This window comes from Ambystoma mexicanum, chromosome 2q (genome assembly GCF_040938575.1).
Source record: "Ambystoma mexicanum isolate Mex_15411 chromosome 2q, UKY_AmexF1_1, whole genome shotgun sequence".
Lineage (NCBI taxonomy): Eukaryota > Metazoa > Chordata > Amphibia > Caudata > Ambystomatidae > Ambystoma > Ambystoma mexicanum.
The window spans coordinates 750,326,150-750,341,277 of record NC_090924.1 but is presented as its reverse complement, the minus strand read 5'-3'; the positions used below and the strand labels follow the sequence as shown (position 1 = coordinate 750,341,277).

Here is a 15,128-nt window from a genome sequence, read left to right as displayed (position 1 = left end):
GTGGTCATATGAATGTTCTATTAATGGTGTTTTTACACATGCGTGGTTTTATTTATTCTAAAATTCTATTCCGTGGTGGTCCGAGTACAAAGTTAATGAGAATGGTTTTAAGGAGGAGCTAATTTTACTACCTTTATTTTAATATCTAAAGTGTAGCTCTGATTCATGTTTATATAGATGTTATTTTTACTTGTAGATAATACCTGCACTATGCACTTTATTGATCTACTATTAGTGAGATTAGATTTGCACTAAGCACTTTATGAATCTATCCTGAGCTAGATTTTTTTATATATATATATAAAAAACTGCTCTTTAAATTTGCCATGCGTAACGAAGCACTATGCATTTATTGACTTGCTATATACCTTATGCACTTTGTGACCTGTTTACAATCTATTAGCACTATGCACTTTATTGTAATAAGTTTAGACAATTGTCTTGTCCATTAAGGTCGACATGCCATTTGATTGTAAAAAAAACTCCTGCTATTTTAGCAGTGGTATTCAGGTTTTACATCATGGTTTCATCAGTTTCGGCAAAGGTATATTAGCAGTTGAGCATACAAAAAAGTATTTGCAATAGCCGCTACAAAATGGCAACCATGTTTATCAACCTTAAGGTACTGAGTACGGGCAGTAGCAAAAACTGAAAAGGGACCACCACAGTTTGTTGAACCATAGAGTTGGGAATTAGTGGGGATAAATACACAATGTCTTCGAGCACTCACTTGTACGTGAACAAGCAGCAAGCAGGCTGTGAAATGAGTTGTACCGTGTCTTTTTTTCTATTTTGGCTGATGCCGCAATAAAACTGGATTTTGGAAGAAAAACCCATTGTCTTTTGTGCCTAATTAAGGACGAAGTTCTACGAGTATTCCACTGCTCGGAGTGCCATCCTCCTTGGGAAAAGAAGGAATCATCTTTCCCCTTTTTTTGCAATATATATATATTACATGAACACAGAACTGAGCTCTTTCTTTTCGGAATTTTAAGACAAGTCTCAGCACTTTCAAACACATATTTGTTTTTATTAATAGCAGCATACACATAAATCTAATATATATCACTATTGTCAATGTTGCCCTTATTTTCCTCCCAAACTGGGATATAGAAATACATTAATTTAAGAGTCTGCGTGAGGCAATTTCTCATTTGATATCCCGGTGAAAGGTTGGCCCTTCTGATCCAGATCATCCAACGCCTTACCACGCAGCCCAGTTGGCGGCGATGCACGGCTATAGTTTGCGTGATTGGCTCCACGTTGTAGCCTTGTCTCTAAAAATGCAATTAGCAGTTTCATATTTAGCCGAGCTGGCTTTTATTCCTGCTGCATGGGGTGCAACATTTGCATCATAAAAAAAAAATCTAATTGGTAAACACAGCCTGGCCAGATTCTTTGCAATTCAACCCAATTCTCTTAGCGTTAATTGGCTCAGCTTCAACACACATTGGATGGCTTTTCAAAGGCTGCTGCAGATTAGAGAGCTTGCGCGCACTCGTGTTTCACAGTATTGACTCCAAGGAGAATCGGAAACCGAAAAAAAAAAAAAACATATTTTAAATGAAGGCTGCGCTGGATGCAGGCAGGGTTTCTTTTCTGGCGGTTGCCATGGAGACCATTTTGTCTGCTAATGTGATAGGGTGTGTGTTTGCGCGTGTGTGTTTCTGTCTAGTGATGACCTTCATTGAATACCCCAGTTGGATGGTACTGTTGCGCATGGTGCTCATATAGGCAGTGCTAAAGTGAAGGCTTCTGGGGCTCCGTTGCATGGTCTATTGTGCAATGAGCATTTATAGTGGTGTGCCATTTCCCAAAAAAAAGGCGATGTGCTGCGCCAAATCGAACAATATCGCGTTCAGTGGCAAATCTAATCTGTGCTAAATCTGTCGAAAAAACTAGCTTCAACAATGGGGCCTGATTTACAAAGACTTTTCAAATGGCAATGTCCCATTGAAAACATTTGTGTAAATCAGACCCTTGTGCTCTTTGCTTATAGTTTGTATACAATATTTCAATACAATTCGCTTGTACAGTAACAGTCATCCAGAGTTCTCAAATTGTTTTGTAATGCCCTTGCATGCTGCCGCCAGTCCGTTTCACAGCGCTGAAGTCTCAGTTGGACCCAAGTCGCAGGGGTGGACTGGAAATGAATAGAAAAATATGGGGTGATCAAAATTGTCCATTTAATTTGTAGTCCTGTATTTTCCCATAATAAACCCAGAACTACAAGTCCCAGACTGCAATGTTAAATCCAGGGCTGAGCTATTTTTAATGTTGCCATGTATGGGTGATGGGTGCTGAGGCTCTGTGGGGGGACTGATGGATCCTTGTCCCTCCTTGTCCCTCCTTGGAGGTGCAGTGGGAGGTGGTTTTGATGGCTGCTCAGGGTGTTTCGAATGACACAAGACACTTGAACAGGGCTCAGTGTTCGTCCTTTTTGTCCAAATCACTTAATATTTAAGCAATTAACTTGGTATTTTAAGCCAATGCTGTAGTTTCTCTCTCAATATGTTTACACTAATGGTTTCCAACATTAAGCACAGTACCGCATCTTGCTTTGGTATGCCCTCCCCACTACCATTGTGAGCACCGTCGGATCCCAGCAGCACATGCGGTGTGTACCTCCAAAACCACTGAAACAAATGCATGCTTGTCGGAATGCCGTCCCACCCACATACACCTTCCTGATTAGTGCTTCCTCACTGCAGATGTGCAAAAGGCCGCGGCACTATGTTCTCTGGTGCTCTGGTAGCATTGAGTAGTCTTACCTGTTGTCAAAGGCAAGTTGGGACGTCCTCGAGTGCGGTATGTAGTGACCGTTGTCATGATGTGTACATAGTAATGTTGGCGTGACTATCATGAAAGTGCAACGCTCATTTTGAAACACTGGTGGTCACTGGGTGGTGTGGTGGTCACTGGGTGCGTAGATACAACATAAATTGACACACACATGCATGGCAACACATTACACCTACACCCATTTTTGTACTGCAAGATTAGATGCAAGGTGCCTATATAAATGTTTAACCCAAAGAGACAAGTGTCACACTGAGTACTTCCTGTGGTGCCACGTGCCAGGAAGACCCGGTCACGTGTCAGGGGTGGGGATAAAGAAAATAAAGGCATCACTGGAATTGGCGGATATACGTCAGTCCGGGTTTATGCACTGCACCAAGTGGTCGTGTGTGTTTTGTCCGCGCAGCGTATGCGCGGTGCTATCAGGCCCTGCCAGGCCCATCGCCCAAGTCGGGTTTCCACCATCAGGAAACCTGACACCACACTTCCCATCTCTCATTTAGAATATCAGTTATATGTGATTTCATCGTTGCGAAATACATGGAGGGGTACTCGATATTTTTTTTAACCAACTAATCCTCCTTCCCAACATATTTTCGATTGATGCGATTATATAAACAAACTCCAGTGCTAGAATATTTGGGGAAAGTGTTGAGTGTCACCCAATCCTTTTTTCAGTGATGAAATCACTGGGTACCCAGATATCAACATAGTCCCGCATAACATGTTTTGGTACACGCCCCTTTCTCAAATGCCCTTGAACATGTAACGATTCTTCTTGTGTGTTTATTTCATTGCAATGCAGATATTGACAGGAGGAACAAGTGATCTAGTGAGTTTCACCTGAGGTTTGAGGTGGAGTGCGAGAACTGTCCACGGCATCTCGCCCATAGGGAAATGCACGGTCTGCTCTTGATAGTAATACATTGTAATGTGATAATGGGCCACTATTTCACTGGTGCCTGGACAGAGTTCATGCTGCTGTCCGACCCTGCTGTTGAGAGAGGGAAAAGTCACATTTCAGCCAAAACAAAAAGTAGCTTAGTTTCTGAGTGGGCGAGGGGAGAACATGGCAGAGAATCCTTCTTGTGGGCCCCTGCATTCAAAGCACAACATTTCCTCTTTCTACCTGCGTTGTATGAGTCTTAGGCAGTCAGATGTCTTGGTGTAGTGTCTGGGGCTCTTCGCCAGATTGTCCTCTGCATGCATGGAAATGTGGTGTTGCAGCGGGAGATTGGTTACACCAAGTGATGCACGTAAACATTGGAAAGGTCCGGTGATAACAGCAGCCCAGGGCTGTACACCTCCGTGTACATTGTTCGTCAACAAGGAGTTGATTCCAGGTATAACAAGTTGAATCTGCTCTGGTAAAATATATTGGATACATTCTTATGAAGTAATATTAACCTTGCAGGTGAGCTGACCCAGCCTGTAACAGGGGCACAAGTGAAGCGAGAATGCTCAAAGTGGGTAGTAGCATCATTACCCGTATGTTCAACCAGCCGCCAAGTCAATATTGCCCTTCGCATCACAGTTACTAGGTGGGTTGCTAGGTGAGGGTGGGAATGATTTAAAAAAAAATGTTTTTCTGTGGAGGATTGCAGCGTGCAATGTGTGGCGACTCATTGAAGAAAATATTCTCCCAACTAAACATGGCTGCCATTAGAGAAAGAAATGGGTATCTGAATGGAGCCCCTTTTTACTTCTAATGCTGGTCAAAATAGAAAGGAGGGCAGAGTTATAAGGAGGAGGCTGGTGGTGATGGAGCTAAGTGAAGGGTTTGGTTGGAGGCGGGAGCAGGGACCATGCAGAGGTGGACGGCAGCTGTGCACAGTTAAGCAGAGTAAGAGAACATTAAACCCTGTACTGGTGAATGCATTCCATGTTCTCTCACACCCGATTTTCTGTGCTCACCAATCGGGATGCTAATTTAGTTTTTGGGATTCTCGCTCAATTTCCAGTTGATCAAGAAGGATTTCATAGTTCAACATATTGTAAGGTGCTCATCAATACATTGTGTTTAGGATGCCAGAGTGGACTGACTCCAGAGTGGAAAGGAGGTTTTCTCTGATATGAGCACAGATTGAGTGTTTTCTTGTTGCCTAAATCTTCATTTTCAGCTGTGGCAGATGTTTATTGGGTCCACCAATAGAGCTGGTGTTCGGCTTCTTCTTCCAGGGCCATTCTTGGAAATGTGCTTGTCGTCTGATAGTTCCCTGGTTTCCACTGTTGTTTATTTCAATCACTAGGTCGCAGGCACACATCTGGACTCTTCCAGGGCAGTGCCCTGCGACGCAGAGGCATTAACACCTGTGCCTGTTTAGGGCTAAGATATGACGCTGTCCTTGATTGAAGCTGCTGGACAAGGATCTGCATGAGATAGGAGACTTTAACTGTTCCAAATGTTTCATCAAAATCTTGAAGTAGACTTAGATCTGAGAAGGCAGTCAGCGATGCAGGATGGGAGCGATTGGTGGCTTTTTGCAGGGATTATTTCGAGGCTCGGATTTTCTCGTTCTTAGACTCACCAATGTTCGGAGTGTTATAACCGTGTCCCATCATGGCACCAGGTGTGCTGATGATGTTACGGGTTCCATTACCTCGCGGATGATCTTGAATAATGGGTTTGCCTGGTTTTATTGGTGAGGTTGGTGAAATGCCAAGCCCCTCGCTGCCTTCAGCCTTCCTTTGCTGTAGTCTACCAGGTGTGCTTCTGAAGTCATGATGCCTATTGCAACAAACACACGCTATACCGCATCCATGGCCTTTCGGCCTCTCTGCCTCATCTTGGCCCTGCCATGTTATGTGTCTATTTAATTACTTGCCGATTTCCGTAGGCATCACACTCAACAGGCACCCGGAATTCTGTGGCCCCCTCATTACCTTATTTACTTGGGGCCTTTGTAAGTCAGGTTGCCTGGAGAAGGGCTTCCAAACTCTCTTTAAAAGGATCTGAAACTCAACGTCTGGGTTTCTTTAATAGGATAACCCAAACTAGGGAATGCAGCAGCATAAATGGCTTGCATAAAGTAGTCTTGCTATTCTGCAGTGCATAAGTACCGCTTGTGCTATACCCCCTACCATATGATGACCAGTCTAGTCCTGGACATGAGCATTCTTTAGGCTGCAGGAGCACCACCAGAAACAGGACCAGTTATAAACCAGTTTTATACCAGTGTTGCCGGGCCAGCCTCCGCTGATCGAGTGACGCAGCAGTGGGTTGGGGGCAGAGGGCATTGTGCTCCCATTCAAGCAGGCTCTGCCAGCATGATGACTCATATTACAGTATCGGTCCAATAGTATGGGATTGCGAATATGCCATGGCCTGTAGGTCTCAGCTAGTGAGTGCAGCAGCATAAATGGCTTGCATAAAGTAGTCTTGCTATTCTGCAGTACATAAGTACCGCTTGTGCTATACCCCCTACCATATGATGACCAGTCTAGTCCTGGCACCCTAGTTCAGATCTGGACATGAGCATTCTTTAGGCTGCAGGAGCACCACCAGAAACAGGACCAGTTATAAACCAGTTTTATACCAGGTGTTGCCGGGCCAGCCTCCGCTGATCGAGTGACGCAGCAGTGGGTTGGGGGCAGAGGGCATTGTGCTCCCATTCAAGCAGGCTCTGCCAGCATGATGACTCATATTACAGTATCGGTCCAATAGTATGGGATTGCGAATATGCCATGGCCTGTAGGTCTCAGCTAGTGAGTGCAGGTCCACCGCAGTGGGGGCCCACTTCCGCCGGTATGTTATGGGGTTCTTGCAGTTTACAGACAGAGCAACCATAAGCTGGCAGGCCTTGCAAACACCAATTACACTTTGACGTTTGCCTCTTAGATTTCAATTGGTTTGCATTGCCATTAAGCCCTGCAAGTATGAGCATAACTATCTGAAGCCAGTCCGATAGCTCAGTGAGTTTAGCGATCACTGCTCAGATATTGATGTTCCACCTGAGGGTTCACCTCTCGAGAGGCTGACTCAGTGTTTCAAACTCCCGAGTAAGCCCGGGCGAGGCTACCCAGAAATGTACTCGCCACCATTCACAAATCATCACTTTGAAAACGTGGTGACCCACAAATATTCATGGGCCACTGTGGGGGTTAGGGGGAGGTTGCAATCTTAGCCAAACAGGTACCAATACGACCCCTGTTGACTCCGCCGACAGCAACCCTATAAACAGAAGTAACTAATATTTCTGTGACCAGCAAATAGAAATAAAGCACAGCATACCCCATTGCCCTACAGGGGCCTACTGCCGGGGTCCACTAGGCCCCAAAAGGGCAGATGGGCATGGGTTACGGCCCTCTGGGGGATGTCACCAGGCTGGTCTCCCTTGCTGGCACCTCATGGATGAATCCCTGATGCAACCTCAATCGTTTCTGCTTGAACTTCCAAACCAGTTCAAATGTTTTTGGGACCTCAAACCACCCACCATTCTGGTCATTCTGGTTTCCCTCTAGCCAGTTCACTCAGATCTGCTTCCGAGGTCAAAGACATGAACTTGAGTGCCTTTCATCTGGGAAAGAGCAACGTCTGTAATTGCAGCACTGCAGAATGTCCAGCACTGATGTGAACTTGCCATGCGCAGTCACGGTAACACAAGCACGTGCAGAAGGATCACAGGCAGATGTTGCCCCGCAGCATCCCAAGGCAGGATTTGCCCTGGGGCTGGCACAGGCCGGTTTCACCCAGGAGCTTGCCATCCCGGCTCAGATGTGGCACTGGAATTCCAGATGCGGCTGAGCCCGTGCCAGGTGCGCTCATTGCAAGTACACACAGGTTTGCAGTCCAACAGTACCCTAAGGCGGTTACGCAGTCCAGCGCCACAGTGAAACGGCAAGTCATACAAGGGAGGTGCATTTTCCGGTGCATGGCTTCTTTCTTTAGACCTAGGGCTGAATACGAGTCTGCATTTTGCTTTGATCACCAAAACCAAATGCATGCATGAACCTCTGCTCTGTACTCCATTTGCACACAGGCTGTCCGAAGATGGTAATATGCACAATTGTTAGTGCTCTCTTTGAAATCCAGAAAATAACTAGTTATGCTAATTGTTCAAAATGTAAACCAGTTATCCCCTGCTCTCTGCAAAGGTAACTGTTATTGGCTATGTAAACGAATTAAAATGGCTGCTGATTATGGCTGCACGTTGTGCTGCCATTAGAGAGTCTTGTTTCGTTGGGGTTAAGAGTAAAATAGTAGGAAACACATTAAGTGCTTTGAAGCACATTAAGCGCTTTGAAACACATTGTGTATAGGCGCTATATAAATAAACTACCATATCATATAACTGATGTGCTTAAGAAGCTAATGGAAAGTATACCACTCCCAAAGGTCCATTTGTAGATGGTTTTCATTGGTAGAGAACACCCTCTGCTTAGCGCCTGGGGTAATTTTACGAACACCGCCCTTCCCACCACGTGTCCCTTTTAGGAAGCATCAAACGTGTTGCACGATGGAAAGGTGCATAAGCTCAATGCAAATTGTATGCACCTTAATTCAGAGTTAGAAAATGCCCTGTCCTGTAGCGCACACAAGTGAGTGAGCCCTTCACCACTTGGATGCCTTCCCATTGCCTAGGACACCTGCTGCCAGGCGACCTCAAGTCATGTGTGGCACCCTCACCCAGCCCCGGCTCCTGATCTATTGGCACGTTTTATTCTGGAGCCTGCAAGAGCCTGCTGAAAGAAAACTACAACTCCCAGAATCCAAAGGGCAGGTAGGTAGAAGTCCAGGACAGGGTGAAGGTCCACCCTTGACACTGGCGCCTTTAGCAGCTACCAATGCCACAACGATATTGAATAAACCCGGAGCAAAATGTATATCATACGTGTAAGCTTTATGTTTCTTGGCGGTCACTTGGTCATGCTTGTGTAATCTTTTGTCAGAAATGTACCTGAACTAATCACTTGTGTGTTTGTACCTTAATTGACACCCCCCAATCCCCCACCTAATAAAATCCATTATTCAGGGCAGGCCAGAGAACGCCGTGATGCTCAGTTCTCACGTGACTTCTGACTCTGGATTTTCTGTCTAGTGCAGGCTAGTATGTAGGGTAGTATTTGAGTAACTTTTGCGGCCAGTAACAGACAGGCAAGGTGCAGTTGCTGGCCGTGAAAAGGTGACCATTGTACGAACTTGCAGAAAGAAGTAATTGTGTCACCTGAGCTCAGAAACATACAACTCATGCACGCTGTGCCACATATGCAATATTTGCATTGCCATGCAAAAATAAAGGCTTGGCATCGTGTGTGTTGTGTTCTAATCTCTAGTGGCATAATTAGTCATTTCTACATGCTTGCGGGTGCTACCCGCCTTTATGCTGCGCCGCCCAAAACCAATGGTAAGTAATTAACTCATGTTTTACTAACATACATACAGGACATGCCTATGACTTCCAGGAGTAAGAATGTTGCCTGTTTTATAACAGTAAAGTCTTTGGAAAATGTCAAGGTGTAATGACCTCAGCCTCACACTGTTGGCTAGAATGGTTCTGTTGCTAACGCGTGCCTTGATTGTATTAATGTCAATGGGAAGGCAATGCCATTATTCTGTTGGGTGGAAGGCAAGGACTTGCAAGCTTTCCATATTGATTTCTTGGCATGCCTTATTGGTTGCAGGAATTGTGATTCTGAAATAGGACTGCATTGTGCATGTAATGATATTGCATCCTTGGATCAGAAAAACCTGTTTTGTTCGAGGGAGCCCTTCATAGACTTGATAGTGGCACTATTGTAAGGATAGGCCCGCAATGGAAATTTCCACAGAATGATGTAATCATCAGACATCTTTCCAGATCCATTCGAAAACTGTTTCTGATAAGCCAAGTTAGATACATGGTGTTTACTCCACAGAAATATCTCCCAGTCCATTTGTCAAGAGCCGAATCCATTCCATGTTTTCAGGATATTCAGATAAAACATATCTGGATACAATGGATACAAGTGGGAGTTGCATAGACATGGGTTATCCTGAAAGTCTGTTTTGGTCGAGGATCTGAGGGACATGATTTGGACCTGCTCCACTGGAAGGTGGAAGCATGTGTGGGGTGCACAGGCAGACATGCACTCAGAGACCACAGACCCAAGATGAATGACTTTGGTGGACCATGCAAGGGCACAGTGGTGGTGTTGTGCTGCCACACAGCAGTGCTGACCTTGCGGGAGCTGTAGAGCAGGAAGCAGTACAGTACAGATGTGCGACATCAGAGATGTGTATGGGACATCAGTGCGGGGGAGAGTTGCCTGTATACCTGACATTAGCCAGAGGGCTCAAGTTCTGGCCTCAATCAGGACCAAGCCCTATACTCAGGACCGTGGCCTCCCAAATGACTTCATTTATTGCAGTGATCATTCATGGTGTTAAATGCCACCAAGAGAGTAATCGCGTCAGCAGCCCTGCATTGAGCCTCTGGAGATGCACTCAGGCCGCATGGAACTGAAAGCACTCATAACCAAAAATGCTAACAGGGATTTGCATCAGAGTCAAACCTTGCAGCATGTCCTGGACCTGTTTCAAATAACTGGGCTTGACATTAAGTCCCTAAAGAAGTTCATATGCCGACTCAGAACCCGGCCGCATTGTCGGTGTGAGTTCAGCGCAAATTATTACTTGTGAGGGCCCCGGCAGTCGTGAAGCGTCAAGGAGACTTGGATGAAATCTCGGACAGAGTTCCTTGGCGGTAGTAAGAGGGGACTGGGAGCCTGATAAAGCGTGCAGGAAACGTGTAGGATCTAAAACAAGCTCAAAATCTCTCCATCATTCTCGTTCATGCAAAATAAAAGGTGCACATCCTTTATTCTGGTGGACAGCGCAATACATGTGTGATGTTCATCTCACTTGATTTAGCAGCCACCATTAAAACATATGGACAGTTTAGGGAATGCTTCCATATATATATATATATATATATATATATATATATATATATATATATTGTCAGGATACTTTTAAACTTTAAGCAAGATTTTTGTTTCAACGTTCGGATTCCTCGTGCATTTGATTACTTTTGACGGCCAAACTGTTATGTTGCAAATTATATACACTGTCTCCGGACTTACTGCAAGGTAGGATTTCCTTTCTTGTAAGTTTCATGTCTACTAGTAGAATGTGATGAGTAGTTGTCAGGATCAAGAGGCATAATGAAAGAAAATTGATACAAAATGGCCCTCTGTCATTGTCCCTGCATATTGATTTAGGAGACAAGCTGCCTTTAAAATAATACGTTTATATATTAAATAAATCGGCAAACTGTTATAGTAGCAAATGCCAGCCTTCCTTAGAGTTTCAAGGTTTTATAGGGTTTGTTTGCATATCTTTCCATCGTTGATTCATTGCCCTCACAGGGGTTGAAAGTAGAATTCATGGAGCAGGAGCTGGAAGCATCTTCTGGGTGGCAGGATTTTCCTGTTAATCTCCACTGAAATCCATCCTCATGAATAGAGTGCCCGAAAGATGGCAGGACATGCTTTTTTTGTCAGACTCTGGCATGCACCTGAAATTGCACTTTCCATGTAGCCCTCTTTCCATTGCTGTATTGCTATGTCTTCTACTCTGTTCCTGTCTGTTGAATATTCTGTCTCCTGTCATGTTGCGTCACATGTCTTCACTTTTTATGCTCTCTTCAAGTTGCTTTTCCTAGTTTCTTTTGCATTTCTTTACCTCTGTTTGCTGCTACCGCATGACTCTGCCGCTAGATCGGTTGCTGCATTAATCTGTGTTCCTGCCCCACCATTTTTTATCTGTACTACCGCCTCTTTCTGTGATGCCACCTGGCTCACTTTCTCTCTGTTACCGCTGATTAATCACGCTGTATGAAACATCTAACTACCAAATAAGATGCAACTTTAACTTGGTGTCAGCACGTATGGCCATTTATGCGTTACATGTCTTTTAGAGGTTTAATATAACACTTTTTATGCACATTTCTAGACACATAGTTAATGTCAGATGGGTATAGTTGTATGGCACCAGTTGGCTTGAGGAGCCAGATGGAGCTCCTGGTAGCTGTTGGTGTCAAGCAAACCAGGCTCTCCCAGGCCCTATCTAGGAGTCAAATAGCACCCAGCAATTTCGAATCCTTTTATTTATTTATTTATGTATTTATTTATTTATTTAATTATTTTATTTTATTTATTTGTATTTGTATAGTGCACTAACAACCCTGAACTACTTAGAAACCAAGGGACTCTTCACCAAATGAGCTGTTGCACACCACGAGCGGTGGCAAGCTATGGCTGTGTGGCCTGCTAGCCCTTTACAAAATGGCAGCAGGAGCGGGCGGGTGCTCCCACCAGGGCACGGTGTAGTATGCAGGGCCACATTAGCACAGGGGCATGGCACGTGCTAATCCATCCACATATCGAAAGCATCACAGATTCCAAATGTCAGTTTGGCATTTTGCTGCTGGCAGTGGTAGGAGGAAATCCACCCCATTTTTGTTCAGCCCTGATCTGGTGTCAAATTGTGCAGATTTCACAAGGGTCATTCGTAGGTCAACAGGAAGGTGGGTTGCTCCAAAGTGCATCCAATCCATGCTGACACATTTCCACCCAGCACTCTACAGATTGTACCTCCTGCTCAAATGGAGTGCAATTACTTCGTGTAATTCTATTGTACTCAAGTGTTAGCACCTGGGGGAAAGAAAGACCATCCGCTTTAGTGGACCCAGTTCTTCTGCAATGAGGCCCCAAGAGTTTCAATCTCATCAGCCTGCTATCAACTCAATTATTGGTACTCCGAATCCACGCAGGTGGCTTATTGATTTACCCTCATCGCTCCACATTAGACTGACCCACAACTAAATTCTGCAATCCAATTGCCATCCCAGAATTGCTAGCAACTGAATACCCACTGAACATTGGAGAATTGCGTCATTATGCCACCTATCACTGAGTGCTTAAAGGCAGCATATATATATACAGTTATTCACTCATTACAGTGAATGTTAGCCACAAACTCCTAAAATGTTTCCCTTAATGAATAGATTTGTTTTGTCTCAAGAGGAAATGGCCCAAAATGCGCCCGCACGTTTGCGACGGCCGAAATGCCTGACTTTTTTTTAAACACCCCCTTTACACCATGGGGGCGGGTATGGGATATTATAGTAATATGGGGGTGTGGGGGGGTCTCCACCCGCATATCTATCTGGTGTAAAGGGGGTTAATAAAAAATGTTTAAAAAAGAAAGTCCCCATTTTCTGCCGTCGCAATTATGTGTGGTCTCGGTGATCAAATAGATCCTCTCTAGACAATGTTACCTAGACAAACCGTCACCATTTCAATGCTGGCACCTGCAGTGATGACGCCATCGTTTTAAAAGTCAAATACAGGAAGTTAAACAAACTTTGTTGAATGAATCTAATATTTTGCATACAGCACCTTGATTTTCTGATTGTTTCCCTGAGATTTGAACATTAAAGAGCTCCACGACTATAGTCCCATGACAAGCAACCCTACTTGTCTCCACCACCCTAATCCCCTGAAAAGTATCCCTGCTGTCTGTCTCTTTAAATGGTAAAACCTTCATGTGCATATGTCACATTAGTAGCTGAGATTGTCATTTCCAAAAACAAACACGCAGGTGGGCAATCAATAGCAGCGAAAATGCAGCCTTGGGCAACATTACCACAGGAAACATAACCATGTAAGGAGTAAAGCATCTGGGGAGGGGTGCATTCATGGGTGTGGGTATCACGCATCCAAATAGGGCAAGTTGTAGTAAGATCAACCAATGAGAGGGGTGATATGATTGGGCTCTCGCATTGATTGATTGATTGATTGATCGTTTATTTGTAGAGCGCCTACACACGTGTGTCAAAGCAATGGGTTTCTCCAGGTCCTGCTCTAATTAAACATCCTTTTTTCTCATTTCTTTTTTCTCTTTCCGAGTTGCTGCATTCTTTACCCATTATCTTCTTTCTGATTTTGTTTACTGTTCTGTTGGTTTACTAATTGCTTTGTCTGCCAAAACATTTCCAAATCTCATTTTGTTATGTATTCTAGAGCTGGAAATGGATCACTATTAATCAAACATAAGTGTATAAGGGTCCAGAGGCAGTACCTCTAATAGGAGTCAGCAAAAGACTTTGGGCCTCATTACGAGTACGAAGGTAGCAGTAACTATTGGCAGCAATGGATTACCTCCATGTTTACCGCTGAGCCTAATCACAAGTTTGGAGGCAAATGGGAGGAAATATCTGCAGGATATGGCTGTAAGTATTTTCTCCAGGAAAAACGGAGCAATTGCCACTGGAAGAAGTGACACTAGCTGTAATTTCACCAATCCCAATGGATTCCTCTGGAGCTCCATAATGAAAGAATAAACCCAGAGCTGGAGTGGCATTAGCACAGGGCTGAGTTTTTTTTTTGCTTTTAGTATCCCAGGTATATTTCCCAGGAAACGAATAGGGTTATCGACAAGGGGTGCCTAAGGTGAACTAAAGCAAAGGTTGATGCCGAGCACCTCTGTAAAATGGCTGCGCTGTGCATTAGGGAAAATAGACCGCTCCATTCGTTTGGATGGTAGCTGGCGTCTGGCGGCCATTTTGGAAGCTGGTTCGGAAACAATTCAGTCCTTCACCGGTAGAATAGGCGTGGTCACAATGACTGAATTTGATATCAGAGACTTTAGACATCAGGATTTTTTTTGTTTAGTGAAAATCATTAAGGAGAATGAAGACGATTTATGATTAGCTAGAAAATGATGGCAAAGGGGAGACAAAAGACAAATGAAAAGAGATAGAATGTGGCAAAGGATATGTTCAGGGCACGAGGTGCGTGAGTAATGAGGGATTTGGCAGATGGTAAAGCCTGAGGAGCATCCAATCACAACAACTTGGTAAGTAGAAAATATGGTGCCGGGGTACAAATGGAGAATACCTGTAACACATGATCTTTCAGATTAGACACGATTACAGGTGGCGGTAACGGCATATACCGCCAAACTCGTCATGGTGCCCATGGTTAAAATGAATGGGTCAGTGACAGGCAAAGTGGAATGAAAGCTCAGGTGTAGATAAAGAGATATTGAGGGCAGTGAAAAACAGTGGACTGGTGGAAAGTTGATACAAACAAATGTGAAATAACAAAGACATGAGAGAAAACCAACAGATGAAAGTCCCAATTATAACTGGTTATTTATAACAGGCTTAATACCCAGAGGTTTCTAAGCGCAACCCAGGGATTGAACCTGTGTTTCTCCATGTCGTCATGCTTCCAAGACGAGCACGTTGCCCCTGAGCAATCCTCCCGAGACTGGTTTTGTACACTTAATACCGAAGAGGTTTCAAGCGCGGACTAGGGTTCGAACCTGTGTTGCTCTGCGGGTG

The 15,128-nt window shown here is 44.4% G+C and overlaps 1 protein-coding gene across 2 annotated transcripts in view; it reads left to right on the top strand.

Annotated features, from left to right (window-relative positions):
• PTPRN2 (protein tyrosine phosphatase receptor type N2) overlaps window positions 1-15,128 on the top strand; it is a 3,479,756-nt gene that overhangs the window by 2,089,727 nt on the left and 1,374,901 nt on the right. The window lies entirely within an intron of this gene.